Source organism: Oncorhynchus masou, chromosome 29 (genome assembly GCF_036934945.1).
Source record: "Oncorhynchus masou masou isolate Uvic2021 chromosome 29, UVic_Omas_1.1, whole genome shotgun sequence".
Taxonomy (NCBI): Eukaryota; Metazoa; Chordata; class Actinopteri; order Salmoniformes; family Salmonidae; genus Oncorhynchus; species Oncorhynchus masou.
In genome coordinates, this window is record NC_088240.1 from 75299047 (window position 1) to 75314605 (window position 15559).

Below are 15559 nucleotides of genomic sequence, written 5' to 3' on the forward strand. Positions count from 1 at the left end.
TCGACGTTTTGGATGACATGGGTCCCATTATGCCTGGTGAACCATCAAGACTCTTTCTGGGCAATCGGGGTAGAAGGGCCTTGGTCAGTGAGGTGACCAAGAACCCGATGGTCACTCTGTCAGAGCTCCAGAGTTCCTCAGTGTAGATTGGTAGAACCTTTGCAAAAGGCACCTAAAATGTCTCAGACCATAAGATACAAGATTCTCTGGTCTGATGAAACCAAGACTGAACTCTTTGGCCTGAATGCCAAGCGTCACGTCTGGAGGAAACCTGGCACCATCCTTACTGTGAAGCATGGTGGAGGTAACATCATGCTGTGGGGATGTTTTTCAGTGGCAAGGACTGGAAGACTAGTCAGGAAAGGGAAAGATGAACGGCGCAAAGTACAGAGAGATCCTTGATGAAAACCTGCTCCAGAGTGCTCAGGGCCTCCGACTGGGGCAACAGTTTAACTTCCAACAAGACAATGTGTCATGTCCTGACCTTAGTTCCTTTTTATGTCTCTATTTTAGGTTGGTCAGGGCGTGAGTTGGGGTGGGCATTCTGTTTTGTTCTATGTTTGTATTTCTATGTGTTTGGCCTGGTATGGTTCCCAATCAGAGGCAGCTGTCAATCGTTGTCTCTGATTGAGAATCGTACTTAGGCAGCCTGGTTTCGCCCTTGAGTTGGGGGTAGTTGTTTTCTGTCTCTGTATCTGTACCAGACAGGACTGTTTGTTCCGTTTTGTTCTTTTTGTTCTAGTGTTCAGTGTAAATAAAAGATCATGAACACGTACCACGCTGCACCTTGATCCTCTCCTTCTTCCACCAATGACAACCGTTACACAATGACCCTAAGTAAACAGCGAAGACAACACAGGAGTAGCTTCGGGACAAGTCTCTGAATGTTCTTGAGTGGCCCCGCCAGAGCCCAGACTTGAACCTGATCGAACATCTCTGGAGAGACCTGAAAATAGCTGTGCACCGACGCTCCCCATCCAACTTGACAGAACCTCATCGGATCTGCAGAGAAGAAGGGGACAAACTCCCCAAGTACAGGTGTGCCAAGCTTGTAGCGTCATACCCAAGAAGAATCGAGGCTGAAATCACTGCAAAAGGTGCTTCAACAAAGTATTGAGAAAAGGGTCTGAATACTTACTGTATGTAAATGTCTTTGTCATTATGGGGTATTGTGTGTAGATTGAGGGGAAAACATTTTTTTAAATACATTTTTGAATAGGGCGGTAACGTAACAAAATGTGTAAAAGGTCAAGGGGTCTGAATACTTTTTCAATGCACTGTACATGTACAAATAAATACTGTACATGTACAAATATTCCCATATAGGTACAATTTCCATATAGATATTCATATATAGTTAAAGGCACTATTCAATTCAATTCAAATGGGTTTTATTGGCATGGGAAACATGTTTACATAGCCAAATCAAATCAAATAAACAATAAACAATAGTGAGAAGACACAAAACATTAAAAAAAATTGAAATTAACTTTAAATATTGCACTCACAAAAGTTTTAAAAATATAGAAATTTCAAGTCCTATTTCACCATTTAATAGAAATAGAAAAATATTATAAAACAGCTTTTTCTTCTAGAATCCTTCTTGAATTCCAAAGAATCATCAGAACCCTTTGAAGGATGGTGAAAAGGTTTTCGGGAACCCTTTGCCTTACAAAGAACCCTTTGAAGGATGGTGAAAAGGTTTTCGGTAGAACCCTTTGCCTTACAAAGAACACTCGTCTTCCAAAAATGGTTCTTCAGATGAAAATGGTTATTGGCAGAACCATATCCCTTAGTAAAGAACCCTTTTGGAACGTGTATACTGTATGCCATCTACATCAAAGCTTGTTGCAGTCTTTTTATTACTGCATGTTTGCTCATGGACTGCTTCACACTCAGTAATATTGACTGGGATTTAATAGAGACATGAATCCATCTGTCACTCTGTTTACCGTTTATTATACAAACCCACTAACCACAGGATCTGCCTCCACACACATCACACTAGTCACTGTTTACTGTATCTACACGGTCCAGCAGTAAATAACTTTTCTAAGGTCAGACATACATACCGTAACCATCTAGGTCTGGAGAGATGAAGAGGGTAGCGATACAAGGAAGTTGGAAATTTGCCAATTTCAATACTAATCTCCGGGCTTCCATAGTGGCTTGGGGTTTTGACGTAAATGTACATTACAGTGCCTTGCAAAATTATTCATCCTTTTTGCCGTTTTTCCTGTTATGTTGCATTTCAACCTGTAATTTATGTCACGACAGATTTCCTCTTCATCTGAAGAGGAGTAACAGGGATCGGACCAAAACGCAGCGTCGTGAATTTAATAAACAGAGAACACTTGAACAAACTATACAAAACAATAAACAAATAATAACAAACAACGACCGTGAAGCTATATACGAAATGTGCTGACACAAGCAACTAACATAGACAATCACCCACAACCCACAATGACAAAACAGGCTACGTAAATATGGTTTCCAATCAGAGACAATGACTAACACCTGCCTCTGATTGAGAACCATATCAGGCCAAACACAGAAACAGACAAACTAGACAAACAACATAGAACTCCCACTCAGATCACACCCTGACCAAACAAAACATATAAACATACAAAGCAAACTATGGTCAGGGCATGACAGTACCCCCCCCGGCCGCAAAACCTGAACCTATAGGGGAGGGTCTATGGTGGACCCCACTCCACCATATTCTTAGCCCGCTTATGTGGCCCCCTAGGAACGGCGACCCTCGCCGCCAACCTAGGACTGGCAACCCTACTATAGGGCCCCACTGGACTGAGGGGCAGCTCCGGACTGAGGGGCAGCTCCGGACTGAAGGGTAGCTCAGGACTGCTGATGGCTCTGGCGACTCCTGGCTGGCTGGCGGCTCTGGCAGCTCCTGGCTGGCAGCTCTGGCAGCTCCTGGCTGGCTGGCGGCTCTGGCAGCTCCTGGCTGGCTGACGGGCTCTGGCAGCTCCTGGCTGGCTGACGGCTCTGGCAGCTCCTGGCTGACTGGCAGCTCCGGACAGACGGGAGACTCTGGCAGCTCCGGAAAGATGGGAGACTTTGGCAGCTACGGACAGATGGGAGACTCTGGCGGCTCGAGCAGCTCTGGACAGGAGGAAGCACCTGTAGGCAGAAGATGGAGAGACAGCCTGGTGCTGGGAGCTGCCGCTGGAGGGCTGGTGCATGGAGGTGGCACTGGATAGACCGGACCGTGCAGGCGCACTGGAGCTCTTGAGCACCGAGCCTGCCCAACCTTACCTGGTTGTAAGCTCCCAGTAGCCAGGCCAGTGCGGCGAGGTGGAATAGCCCGCACTGGGCTGTGCTGGTGAACCGGGGACACCATGCGTAAGGCTGGTGCCATGTACGCTGGCCCAAGGAGATGCACTGGAGACCTGATGCATAGAGCCGGCTTCATGGCACCTGGCTCGATGCCCACTCTAGCCCGGACGATACGAGGAGCTGGAATGTACCGCACCGGGCTATGCACACGCACCGGGGACACTGTGCGCTCCACAGCATAACACGGTGCCTGCCCGGTCCCTCTCGCTCTCTGGTAAGCACAGGAAGTTGGAGCAGGTCTTCTACCTGGTTTCGCCTCACTCTCTGTGTGCCACCCCCCAATACATTTTTGGGGCTGCCTCTCGGGCTTCCTTGCCAGCCGTGTTCCCTCGTATCGCTGGCTCCTCTCTCTGGCTGCCTCTGCTCTCCTAGCTGCCTCCACCTGTTCCCATGGGAGGTGATCCCTTCCAGCCAGGATCTCCTCCCATGTGTAGCAACCCTTGCCGTCCAAAACGTCCTCCCATGTCCAGGAGTCCTGACATCGCTGCTGCTTCTGCTGCCCGTTACCACGCCGCTTGGTCCTTTTGTGGTGGGTGATTCTGTCACAACAGATTTCCTCTTCGTCTGAAGAGGACATACAACATAGACATACAACATAGAATATACAACATAGAATGCCCACTCAGATCACACCCTGACTAAACAAAACATATAAACATACAAAGCAAACTATGGTCAGGGCGTGACAATTTAGATGGATTTTGATTTCATGTAATGGACATACACAAAATAGTCAGATTATTTCACTTCTAATTCACTGTATCACAATTCCAGTGGGTCAGAAGTTTACATACACTAAGTTGACTGTGCCACTAAACAGCTTGGAAAATTCCTGAAAATAATGTCATGGCTTTAGAAGCTTCTGATTGGCTAATTGAAATCATTTGAGTCAAATGGAGGTGTACCTGTGGATGTATTTCAAGGCCGACCTTCAAACTCTGTGCCTCATTGCTTGACATCATGGGAAAATCAAGAGAAATGAGGCCCAAAAATTGTAGACCTCCACAAGTCTGGTTCATCCTTGGGAGCAATTTCCAAACATTTGAAGGTACCACGTTCAACTGTACAAACAATAGTACGCAAGTATAAACACCATGAGCGTTATGACCGCGACCATGATGGCTGCGACGCAACTGCACATGGTGACAAAGATTATACTTTTTGGAGAAATGTACTCTGGTCTGACAAAACTAAAATAGAACTATTTGGCCATAATGACCATCTTCATGTTTGGAGGAAAAAGTGGAAGAGTGGCCAGAAGAATGCCATCCCAACCGTGAAGCACGGGGGTGGCAGCAGGGGTGGCAGCATCATGTTGTGGGGGTGCTTTGCTGCAGTAGGGACTGGTGCACTTCACAAAATAAATGACATCATGAGGTAGGAAAATTATGTGAAGCAAGGAGGCCTACAAACGTGACTCAGTTACACCAGTACTGTAAGGAGGAATGTGCCAAAATTAACCAAACTTATTGTGGGATGCTTGTGGAAGGCTACCCAAATCGTTTGACCCAAGTTTAAACAAGTTAAAGGCAATGCTACCAAATACTAATTGAGTGTATGTAAACTTCTGACCCACTGGGAATGTGATGAAAGAAATACAATCTGAAATAAATCCTTCTCTCTACTATTATTCTGACATTTCACATTCTTAAAATAAAGTTGTGATCCTAACTGACCTAAAACAGGGAATTGTTACAAGGATTAAATGTCAGGAATAGTGAAAAACTGAGTTTAAATGTAGTTGGCTAAGGTGTATGTAAACTTCCTACTCCAACTGTATATACACCTAATCTGAAAGGCCCCAGAGTCTGCTGCACCACTAAGCAAGGCACACCACTAAGCAAACGGCACCATGAAGACCAAAGAGCTCTCCAAACAGGTCAGGGAAAATGTTTTGGAGAAGTACAGATCAGGGTTGGGCTATACAAAAATATCAGAAACTTTGAACATCTCATGGAGCACCATTAAATCATTATTAAAAATGGAAAGACTATGGCACCACAACAAACATGCCAACAATTGGCATCTCACCAAGACTTACAGACCAGGCAATGAGGGCATGAATCAGAGAGGCAACAAAGAGACCGAAGATATCCCCGAAGAAGCTGCATAGCTCCACAGCGGAGATTGGAGTATCTGTCTACTTTAAGCCGCTCTACAGAGCTGGGCTTAATGGAAGAGTGGTGAGAAAAAAGCCATTGCTTAAAAGAAAAAATAAGCAAACACCACTTTGTTGTTTGTCAAAAGGCATGTGGGAGACTCACCAAACACATGGAAGAAGGTTCTCGGGTCAGACGAGACTAAAAATGAGCTTTTTGGCCATCAAGGAAAACTGGGAAACTGATCAGAATTGAAGGAACGATGGATGGGGCTAAATACAGGGAAATTATTGAGGAAAACCTATTTCAGTCTTCCAAAGATTTCAGACTGGGACGGAGGTTCACCTTCCAGCAGGACAATGACCCTAAGCATACTGCTAAAGCAACACCTGAGTGGTTTAAAGGGAAACATTTAAATGTCTTGGAATGGCCTAGTCAAAGCCCAGACCTCAATCCAATTAAGAATATGTGGTATGACTTAAAGATTGCTGTACACCAGCGGAACCCATCCAACTTGAAGGAGCTGGAGCAGTTTTGCCTTGAAGGATGGGCAAAAATCCGAGTGGCTAGATGTGCCAAGCTTATAGATACATACCCCAAGACACTTGCAGCTGTAATTGCTGCAAAAGGTGTCTCCACACAGTATTGACTTTGGGGGGTGAATAGTTATGCATGCTGAAGTTTGTTTCACAAGAAAAAATCTTCAAGTGGTAGGCATGTTGTGTAAATCAAATGATACAAACACCCCAAAAACTATTTTAATTTCAATTCCAGGTTGTAAGGCAACAAAATTGGAAAAATGCCAAAGGGGGTGAATACTTTCGCAGGCCACTGTAATACATCACAGGTGTCAGACACGATAGATGTGTTAAATTGTATCTGGGACTAGAACCCACAACCCACTCGAAAGAGAGTAACACACCTCAAAACACACAAGGTCACGCACTGACTATTGCACCACAGGAAATGAAGGACTCACAGTGTAAACTTTGATTATGCTCTTTATGCAGGATACAGTGAACTCCAAAAATATTGGGACAATGACAAATGTTTTGTTGTTTTGGCTCTGTACTACAGCACTTTGGATTTTAAATGATACCCTCATAGTCATTGTATTTTTTCTATTGGGCACAAAATAATCTAAAACACAACCAAAACAAACAGCAAATGCATCCAACAAGTTTGTAGTGTCACACGATTGATGTAATCATTGCATGCTAGGAATATTGGACCAAATACTCAACTTTTGACTACTTTTAAATACTCATAGGTGAATTTGTCCCAATACTTTTGGTCCCCTAAAATGGAGGGGACTATTTACAAAAAGTGCTGTAATTTCTAAACGATGTACCCTATATGGAAACGTGCTGGAGTACAGAGCCAGAACAACAACAAATGTGTCACTGTCCAAATACTCTTGCAGCTTACTGTATATCTCACTATCTAACCAAACACAGACTATATTTAGCAGTAGTATCGGGTGTCTGTGTGTTACTACTGGGTATGAGGGCCAAAAACAAGATAACTACCACATATAATTATTGTAATTCTTTGGATAATCATTAGAGCTATAATTTGAAGGTATTTAATAGTTGCTTCCAAGAATACTATGTCATGAGTTGTTGTTTGTCTGTAAAGCTAAAAACATCCATAACTTGGTGACCATCTTTGTGTTCCTGACAGGTAAATGGCATTAGTCTGAATAATGGTATAGTGGTCCCACCCCCAGCAGATTCAGCTCACATGCAGTGTTGTTGTGATGGGTCATTCCTTGTGAATGTCACCAACACGGCATATAGAACACTGATTTATATCTGTGGGTTTATATTATGGGTTTGAAGTGTGTGATGCTTGGAACTTATTTTATCATCATCTATACTGTCTCAAATGAGGCATGCTTATGACTTGTTTTCAGTCAGCACAAAACAATAAGGAGTAGTAGTGATGTGTTAGTATTGTTCTGTTGAATCAGCACATACCTTTCCTTTCCATATACTGTAGAACATGTTGAATGAATGCACTGTGTACCATTATTGAACATTCAGATTTATTGAAAATAATAGTTTGTTTAAAACAACTTTATCAAAGCAATTAAGAACTTTATATTCAAATCAGAGTCATATTCCAACAAGAATGCTTGATATACTTTGGTTATTCCACAAGGTCTCGAGCAACTTACAGTACAGAGAGGTGTTGAAATACTGTACATGATATATGATTCTTCATTGTGATACTAATCTGGAAGAATAAATCTTCAATAATGAAAAAAGACAATGAAAGATGTTTTACTATAATGTTCAGAGAAATAATTCCATCAACAGCATGATAGTGGAATGAGAGATATATTCTGTATCAGGATGCAATTACAGCAGAAATGTTCCTTCTCGGGATGACAGGTCCAGAAATCTGTGGAAAATATTTGTAAGACATTGTGAAAGAGTCATGTGTCAGTTTCACTCCTGTAAATACCATGGTATTCTTCTCTGTTAATGTTTGACAAGATACAGTTGAAGCAGGAAGTTTACATTAACCTGAGCATTTTAGCCTTTTCAAGATAATCCATCCACCTGACAGGTGCGGCATATTAAGAAAATGCTTTAACAGCATGATCATTGTGTTTCCCTAAGTTTTACTCCTGTAAATACCATCGTGATGATGAGTGATGCCTTGTTTTAAATAACATCATAGTGGTTAAATATATTTCTACACATTTTTCATTCTTCTCTGTAAATATTTGAATAGATAGATATTTGACTAGATTAATACAATGTATTCTCTCGTTCTAAATACAGTGAGTGTACAAAACATCAGGAACACCTTCCTAATATTGAATTGCACCCTCAAACTGTTGGCCTGGCAGCTACTACCATACCCCATTCAAAGGCACTTAAATATTGTCTCTTACCCATTGACCCTCTGAATGGCACACATGCACAATATATGTCTCAATTGTCTCAAGGCTTAAAAATCCTTCTATAACCTGTCTCTTCCCCTTCATTCTATACTGATTGAAGTGGATTTAACAAGTAACATCAATAAGGGATCATAGCTTTCACCTGGATTCACCTGGTAAGTCTATGTCATGGAAAGAGCAGTTCTTACTGTTTTGTATACTCAGTTGATTACAAGCCAGTGGGGACACACACCCTCCTGATATCATAGCCATTATACTTCATCACAAGAAGCACACTGTGGTCTGACATTGAACAAGAGTGACCATGTTCGGTTATATCAATATCTATGACATTATTTCACCATATTATAAAACTCTTTCAGTCAATGACATCATTTTATTCACATTGCCCTGGCCCATGGAACTACGTAAGTTAAATGCGTGTTTGAATAATTATATTTTATGGGTTCACTTAACTAAATAATTTTTTGGTCTGTGTGTTATTTTTCAGTCAGTGAGACTTGCTTGTTCAGATGAGGACCCTGGCCAATGAGGAGAGGAGGAGAAGGAGCCAGACACTGACCCACAGCTGATGGTGATCTGTCTAGTGATGTTGCTGTAGCTCATGGTCCTGTTGTTGAAGGCCAGGCAGGAGCTTAGGTCACTCTGGCTCTCCACAGCACTGTATAGCTTCAGATCTGGATTTGTCCCATTCAGATGGTTCCAAATTAAAAACCCATTGAAACTCAGCCTGAGGGTTGGACTGGGCAGAGCAGGACATGGTCAGAGTAGTCCTGATTAGGAAAGAGGTAGTGGTGTGTCAGGAGATATGCATTACTGTCATGACTCGGCAAACAGTGTCTATGGAAATGTAGTAGATACCCAATGAGGCCTGGTGGTAGAGAGGAACCAGACGCTTAAAGGGATATTCAGGGAGCCGATGTGTTATAGAACAAAATCAATTGATCCTGATAAATCATACATCATTGGCCATTTGATTGTAGTGTGTCACGAGAATTTTCAATCCCAATGATGATAACAATCACTATAGCTTTGACCAATTCCCCATAGGTTGTAAAGCTAGGGTAAATAAGAATTAGGCAAAGACTCAGATTCTGCAAATGGTTTGTTGTAGTTTATTCATGAGAGCTCTAAAAATCATATAATGCACATAGCCTTTTATATAACTCCTACAAGCGCCTACAAGTCTACAAGCACATCTGTTCCTCCCTGGGTGGAGGAACTTTATCTCCTGTCCTTGGTCTCACAGTACCAAAACATGTCTGTTTTCAGTTCCTCTTTATCACACACAAACACAATGTTCCCACTGTCTCACAATATTCTAGTATTATGTCTAAACACATTGTCTAAGCTTCTGTAACTATTAGGGTGAAATACTTTAGTAATTTACTCTTAATGTCATTCAGATTCTCTTATTATTAATTTAAACATATAAATTCCCTTATCATAGTGTCAATCCCAAATCACTGTAAAGAGTCAAAGCTTGACATGCGGACTGCAGCCAAAATATGTGAATTCATCAAGTAGACTTAGTGTGCATACTCTCATACTCACAGCTGATACTGAGATGTAGAGGCTCAGTGGTTCCATTACTGACGGTGTTGAAAGCATTACAGCCAAACGGCCCATCGTTGTATCGAGTCACACTGACTATGGTGAGAGTACTGTTCCCATCACTAAGCTGAATTCCATTACTGGCTGTGACTTCGGAGTTGCCATTCAGCCAGCGGTAAGAGAGGGAGGAGCCAGAGAAAGAGCAAAACAGACTGACAGAGCTTTTGAATTCCAAAAGTTGTTGGCCACCAGTCTCACAGCAGAAACAGGTTCTGAGAGGGAGATAGAGAGTGATTGTTACAGGGAAAGAAAGAGAGGGAAAACACATAACAGAAACCAGAGGGAACACCATGCGGGAAAAGGGACAGAGACAACCTGTTTCCATTACGCCCATTATTTAGAGTTTGTTGGCGTCAGCCCATGTTTAGGCCAGACTTGTCTGTAGCTATGATGACTTGCAGAATCCTATCTAAATGTGTTATAGCCCTTTAAGTAGTGGTGGAAAAAGTATTTCTGTCTGTAATAAAGCCCTTTTGTTGGGAAAACCTCAATCTGACTGGCTGGGCCTTGCCCCCAAGTAGGTAGGCCTGTGCCCCTCCCAGGCCTAGTAATGGCTGTGCCACTGCCAATTCATTAGGGCCTCAATTTACTGATTTCCTTATATGATCTGTAACTCAGTAAAATTGTTGAAATTGTTGCATGTAGCGTTTATATTTTTGTTCATGGTAGATTGAAACGTTCAATCTATGAGTTGAGTTGAGTTTATTTTTATTTTTACAGGGACAGTGCACATTAATCAACGTTTCAGTAAAAGTGCCGGTTTTAGCCAGCCGGCTAATTTTCAACTGCAGTCCCTGGGCAGGTTATTAAAAACAATTACAATATAGACAATAGCAACATAGAACAAGCAAGACATAGCAACATAGGACAAGCAAGACGTAGCATACAGACAGAGCAACATAGAGCCAAAAGCAGCAAGACAAAATTCATAAAAGCAACAAAGTGTTTCCACACCTCACAAGTTACAGACAACAGACAACATGGAAAGCGGCAACACACAGCTAGGGACCATGTTCACAAATCTGATTGACCTTTAGCCATGTCTTCAAGCATTTTGTGAAAGTGTTATGTACTTGAGTGAAGACCCAAAAGCGGTTTTAACAGAAAACAGAGTACTTTAATGAAAAACAGGAATGGCATAAATCCTCTTCCAACGTTGACAATGGAACAAAAAGAACGTAGTATAGTGCAGGATGCACCTGCCAGGCAGACTCCGACAGGATAGGACAAGGTGGAAGCAAACGAGACGACAGCTTGCTTCTGGCATCAAAAACACAAACAAGAATCAGACACTGAAAGTAGCAGGAACAGAGAGAGAAATAGAGACCTAATCAGAGGGGGAAGAGAGAACAGGTGTGAAAGAGTGAATGAGCTAGTTAGGGGAGATGTAGAACAGCTGAAGAATGAGAGACAGAGAAGGTAACCTAAAAAGACCAGCAGAGAGAGACAGAGTGAAGAGAAAGGACAGGAACAGACATAACAAGACATGACAGAAAGTGTGATATGTGGTGCAGTTATGTGTGTCTGATGGCAGTGTATTCCAGACATGGGAAGCTCTCACAGAAAATGCAGACTTACTAAAGGTGCTTTTTCTTAGGGGAACTATACAGTCACCTCTCATGGCAGACCTTGTGGATCTGCTGCCATATGTCTGGGTTTTCTGTTTAACAAAAATATTGAGTGGAGGGGGAGCCAGGCCATTAAGGATCTTGAATACAAGACATGCGTCGGTGTATTGCACAATATTTTCCCAACTCAAGAGCTCATGCTTTCTAAGGATGTGACAATGATGATGGCTATTGGGCTTCCTATCAAGCACTTTGAGAGCCTGTTTGTAGACAGACTGAATAGGTTTTAATGTTGTACAGCAAGCTTGGGCCCAACTAGTCAAGCAGTATGTTAAGTGGGGAGTATCATAGAGTTGAAGTACAGTTTTGCTACCTCTGTAGTCAAACAATTTCGTATAAATCGGAAATTAGCTAGGTTGAATTTAGTTATTTGAATTACCTTTTTCACATGCTTTTTAAAAGAGAGGTTGGAATCAAGTATGATGCCAAGGTACTTAAAATCGGATACCACCTGGAGCTTCTCCCCTGACACATAGACATCTGGCTCAGTAGCATCTGTTGCCCTCTTTGTGAAGAACATGCAAACAGTTTTTTTCACATTGAGATGCAAACACGAGTCACTGAGCCACTTTGTAACCTGGACCATTACAGTAGTGAGTTCTTGTGCAGCTTGTTGTTTGCTCTTTGCATGCACATATATCACTGTATCATCTGCATACATTTGAACTTCAGACCCAGTACAGACAGAAGGCAGATCATTAATGTACAGGCTGAACAGGAGGGGCCCTAGTATTGACCCTTGGGGCACGCCCACATCATAGCTACAATAGGGCGACAGCTCATTGCTCACTCTGACACACTGAGTTCTGCCTTCAAGGTATGATTTCATCCATCTCAAGGCATCAGGGGAAAAGTTGAACTTTGACAATTTTGTGATGAGAATCTCATGGTTAACAGTATCAAAAGCCTTCCTTAGGTCCAGAAACACAGCCCCAACAGCACCCCCTTTGTCCATCTTGGACTTCACATTTTCCAGAAGAAAGCAGTTGGCCGTTTCTGTGGAGTGTTTCTCTCTGAAGCCAAACTGCATGGAGTGTAATGTGAAGGGGCTGTTGTTGAGGTGGGCAATCAGTTGTTCTGCTACACACTTTTCAACAACCTTTGACACCACAGGTAGTATACTAATGGGCCTGTAGTTACTCACGTCAGCAGGGTCGCCTGATTTAAAGATGGCCGTTATTATGGCCGACTTCCATACCCTTGGAAACACACCGAGACCAATAGATGTGTTGGTGACCTTAGTAATGGGGCCAATGAGTGACTCTTTGTAGTTTTTAAGAAAGGTAGAGTCCATCCCAAACACATCTTTGGCTTTAGAGTTCTATCAATCTATTTTATTATTTTGTTGAGCAAGGGTTTTTAACATACTGTCTAATGACAAAAGAGAAGCTGCATGTATCTAATTATAGACAAGTTGACTGACTAACAAATAGCCTACCAAAATGTCAGAAATTATAAGCAGAAACATACTGTATATAAATCAGGCAACAAAAATATCCTGCACCCTCTGTCAAAAATCATTCCTCCATCTTTGACTGTAGCCTACAGTGCATTTTCTATATTTGCGGGTTAGGGTTGGGTGTGGGCCTCAGATTTTCCCTTCATCACATATAGTCGGGCGGTTACGAATATTTATTAGTGCATTCGGAAAAACCATTCAGACCCCTTGACTTTTTCCACATTTAGTTACATTACAGCCATTTTCTAAAATTTATGAATTAAATAAAAAATTAATCAATCTACACACAATACCTCATAATGACAAAGCGACAACAGTTTTTTAGATGTTTTTGCTTATTTATAAAAAATAAAAACAGAAATACCTTATTTATGTAAGTATTCAGACCCTTTCCTCTGAGACTCAAATCAAATCAAATTGTATTTGTCACATAGACATGGTTAGCAGATGTTAATGCGAGTGTAGTGAAATGCTTCTGTAAACATTATTAAAATGACACTATATAGAGTGGCATTGTATAAAGTGACTAGTGATCCATTTATTAAAGTGACCAGTGATTGGGTCTTAATGTAGGCAGCAGCCTCTCTTAGTTAGTGATCGCTGTTTAGCAGGCTGATGGCCTTGAGATAGAAGCTGTTTTTCAGTCTCTCGGTCACAGCTTTGATGCACCTGTCTGACCTCACCTTCTGGATGATAGCGGTGTGAGCAGGCAGTTGATCGGGTGGTTGATGTCCTTGATGATCTTTTTTGGCCTTCCTGTGACATCGGTGTTGTAGGTGTCATGGAGGGCAGGTAGTTTGCCCCTCAGTGATGCACTGTGCAGACCCCACCACGGTTGAGTGAGGTGCAGTTGCCATACCAGGCTGTGACACAACCCGACAGGACGCTCTCGATTGTGCATCTGTAAAACTTTGTCAGGGTTTTGGGTGACAAGCCAAATTTCTTCAGCCTCCTGTGGTGGACCATTTCAGTTTGTCTGTGATGTGTACGCTGAGGAACTTAAAACGTACTACCTTCTCCACTGCTGTCCCTTCAATGTGGAAAGGGGGGTGCTCCCTCTGCTGTTTCCTGAAGTTTTTTTTTCCTGACACCACACTCCGAGTGCCTTCACTTCCTTCCTGTAGGCTGTCTCGTTGTTGTTGGTAATCAAGCCCATTACTGTTGTGTTGTCTGCAAACATGATGATTGAGTTGGCATACATGGCCACGCAGTTGTGGGTGAACAGGGAGTACAGGAGGTGGCTGAGAACGCATCATTGTGGGGCCCCAGTGTTGAGGGTTGTTTCCTACCTTCGCCAGCTGGAGGCGATTTGTCAAGTCCAGGACACAATTGCACAGGGTGGGGTTGAGACCCAGGGTCTCCAGGTTGATGATGAGCTTGGAGGGTACTATGGTGTAGAATGCTGAGCTGTAGTCAATGAACGACATTCTTACACAGGTATTCCTTTTGTCCAGATGGGATAGGGCAGTGTGCAGTGTGCAGTGTGATGGCGATTGCGTCATCTGTGGACCTGTTTGGGCGGTATACAAACTGATGTGGGTCTAGGGTGGCTGGTAAGGTGGAGGTGATATGATCCTTGACTAGTCTCTCAAAGCACTTCATGATGACAGAAGTGAGTGCTATGGGGCGGTAGTCATTTAGTTTAGTTATCTTTGCATTCTTGCGAACAGGAACATTGGTATCCATCTTGATGCATGTGGGGACAGCAGACTGGGATAGGGAGCGATTGAATATGTCCGTAAACACACCAGCCAGCTGGTCTGTCATTGCTGGGATGCCGTAGAAGGGATGTCGCCTGGGCCAACTCTTGTCAGCCACAGAGAAGCAGGGTGGGTGCAGTCCTTGTTTGGGGGCCGCGGCGGTGGCACTGCATTAACCTGAAAGCTGGCAAAGAAGGTGTTTAGTTTGTCTGGAAGCGTGACGTCGTTGTCCGTTACGTGGTTGGATTTCTTTTTGTAGTCTTGATTTCCTGTAGACCCTGCCACATACAGTTGAAGTCGGAAGTTTACATACACTAGGTTGGAGTCATTAACTTGTTATGGCTGCAATACCCCTGTCGGGATAAGTGTCATCAACAACTGCTGAATAGCATAGCGCTACATACAATAAATATTACTATAAATATTTATATTAATGAAATCACAAGTGCAATATAGGAAAACACAGTTTAGCCTTTTGTTAATCCACCTGTCGTGTCAGATTTTGAAATTTTGCTTTACAGCGAAAGCAATCTAAGCATTAGTGTAAGTTTTCCGATCGAACGATAAAACATTAAGTACACTTAGCATCAGGTAGCTCGGTCACAAAAATCAGAAAAGCAATCAAATAATCATTTACCTTTGATGACCTTTGGATGTTTTCACTCACGAGACTCCCAGTTACATAACTAATGTTCCGTTTGTTCCATAAAGATGATTTATATATGCAAAATACCTGTTTGTTTGTCGCATTATGTTCAGAAGTCCACAGGAAAGAGAGGTCA

General features: G+C 42.6%; 1 long non-coding RNA gene across 1 annotated transcript; it reads right to left on the reverse strand.

Annotated features, from left to right (window-relative positions):
* Positions 1–7487: 7487 nt before the first annotated feature.
* LOC135520553 (uncharacterized) lies at positions 7488–10220 on the reverse strand. The gene is made up of 3 exons (XR_010452401.1): positions 9931–10220; positions 8939–9149; positions 7488–7868 (listed from the first exon to the last, which is right to left on the reverse strand). It is a non-coding gene; the product is annotated as an uncharacterized LOC135520553 (long non-coding RNA).
* Between the last annotated feature and the right edge of the window lie 5339 nt (positions 10221–15559).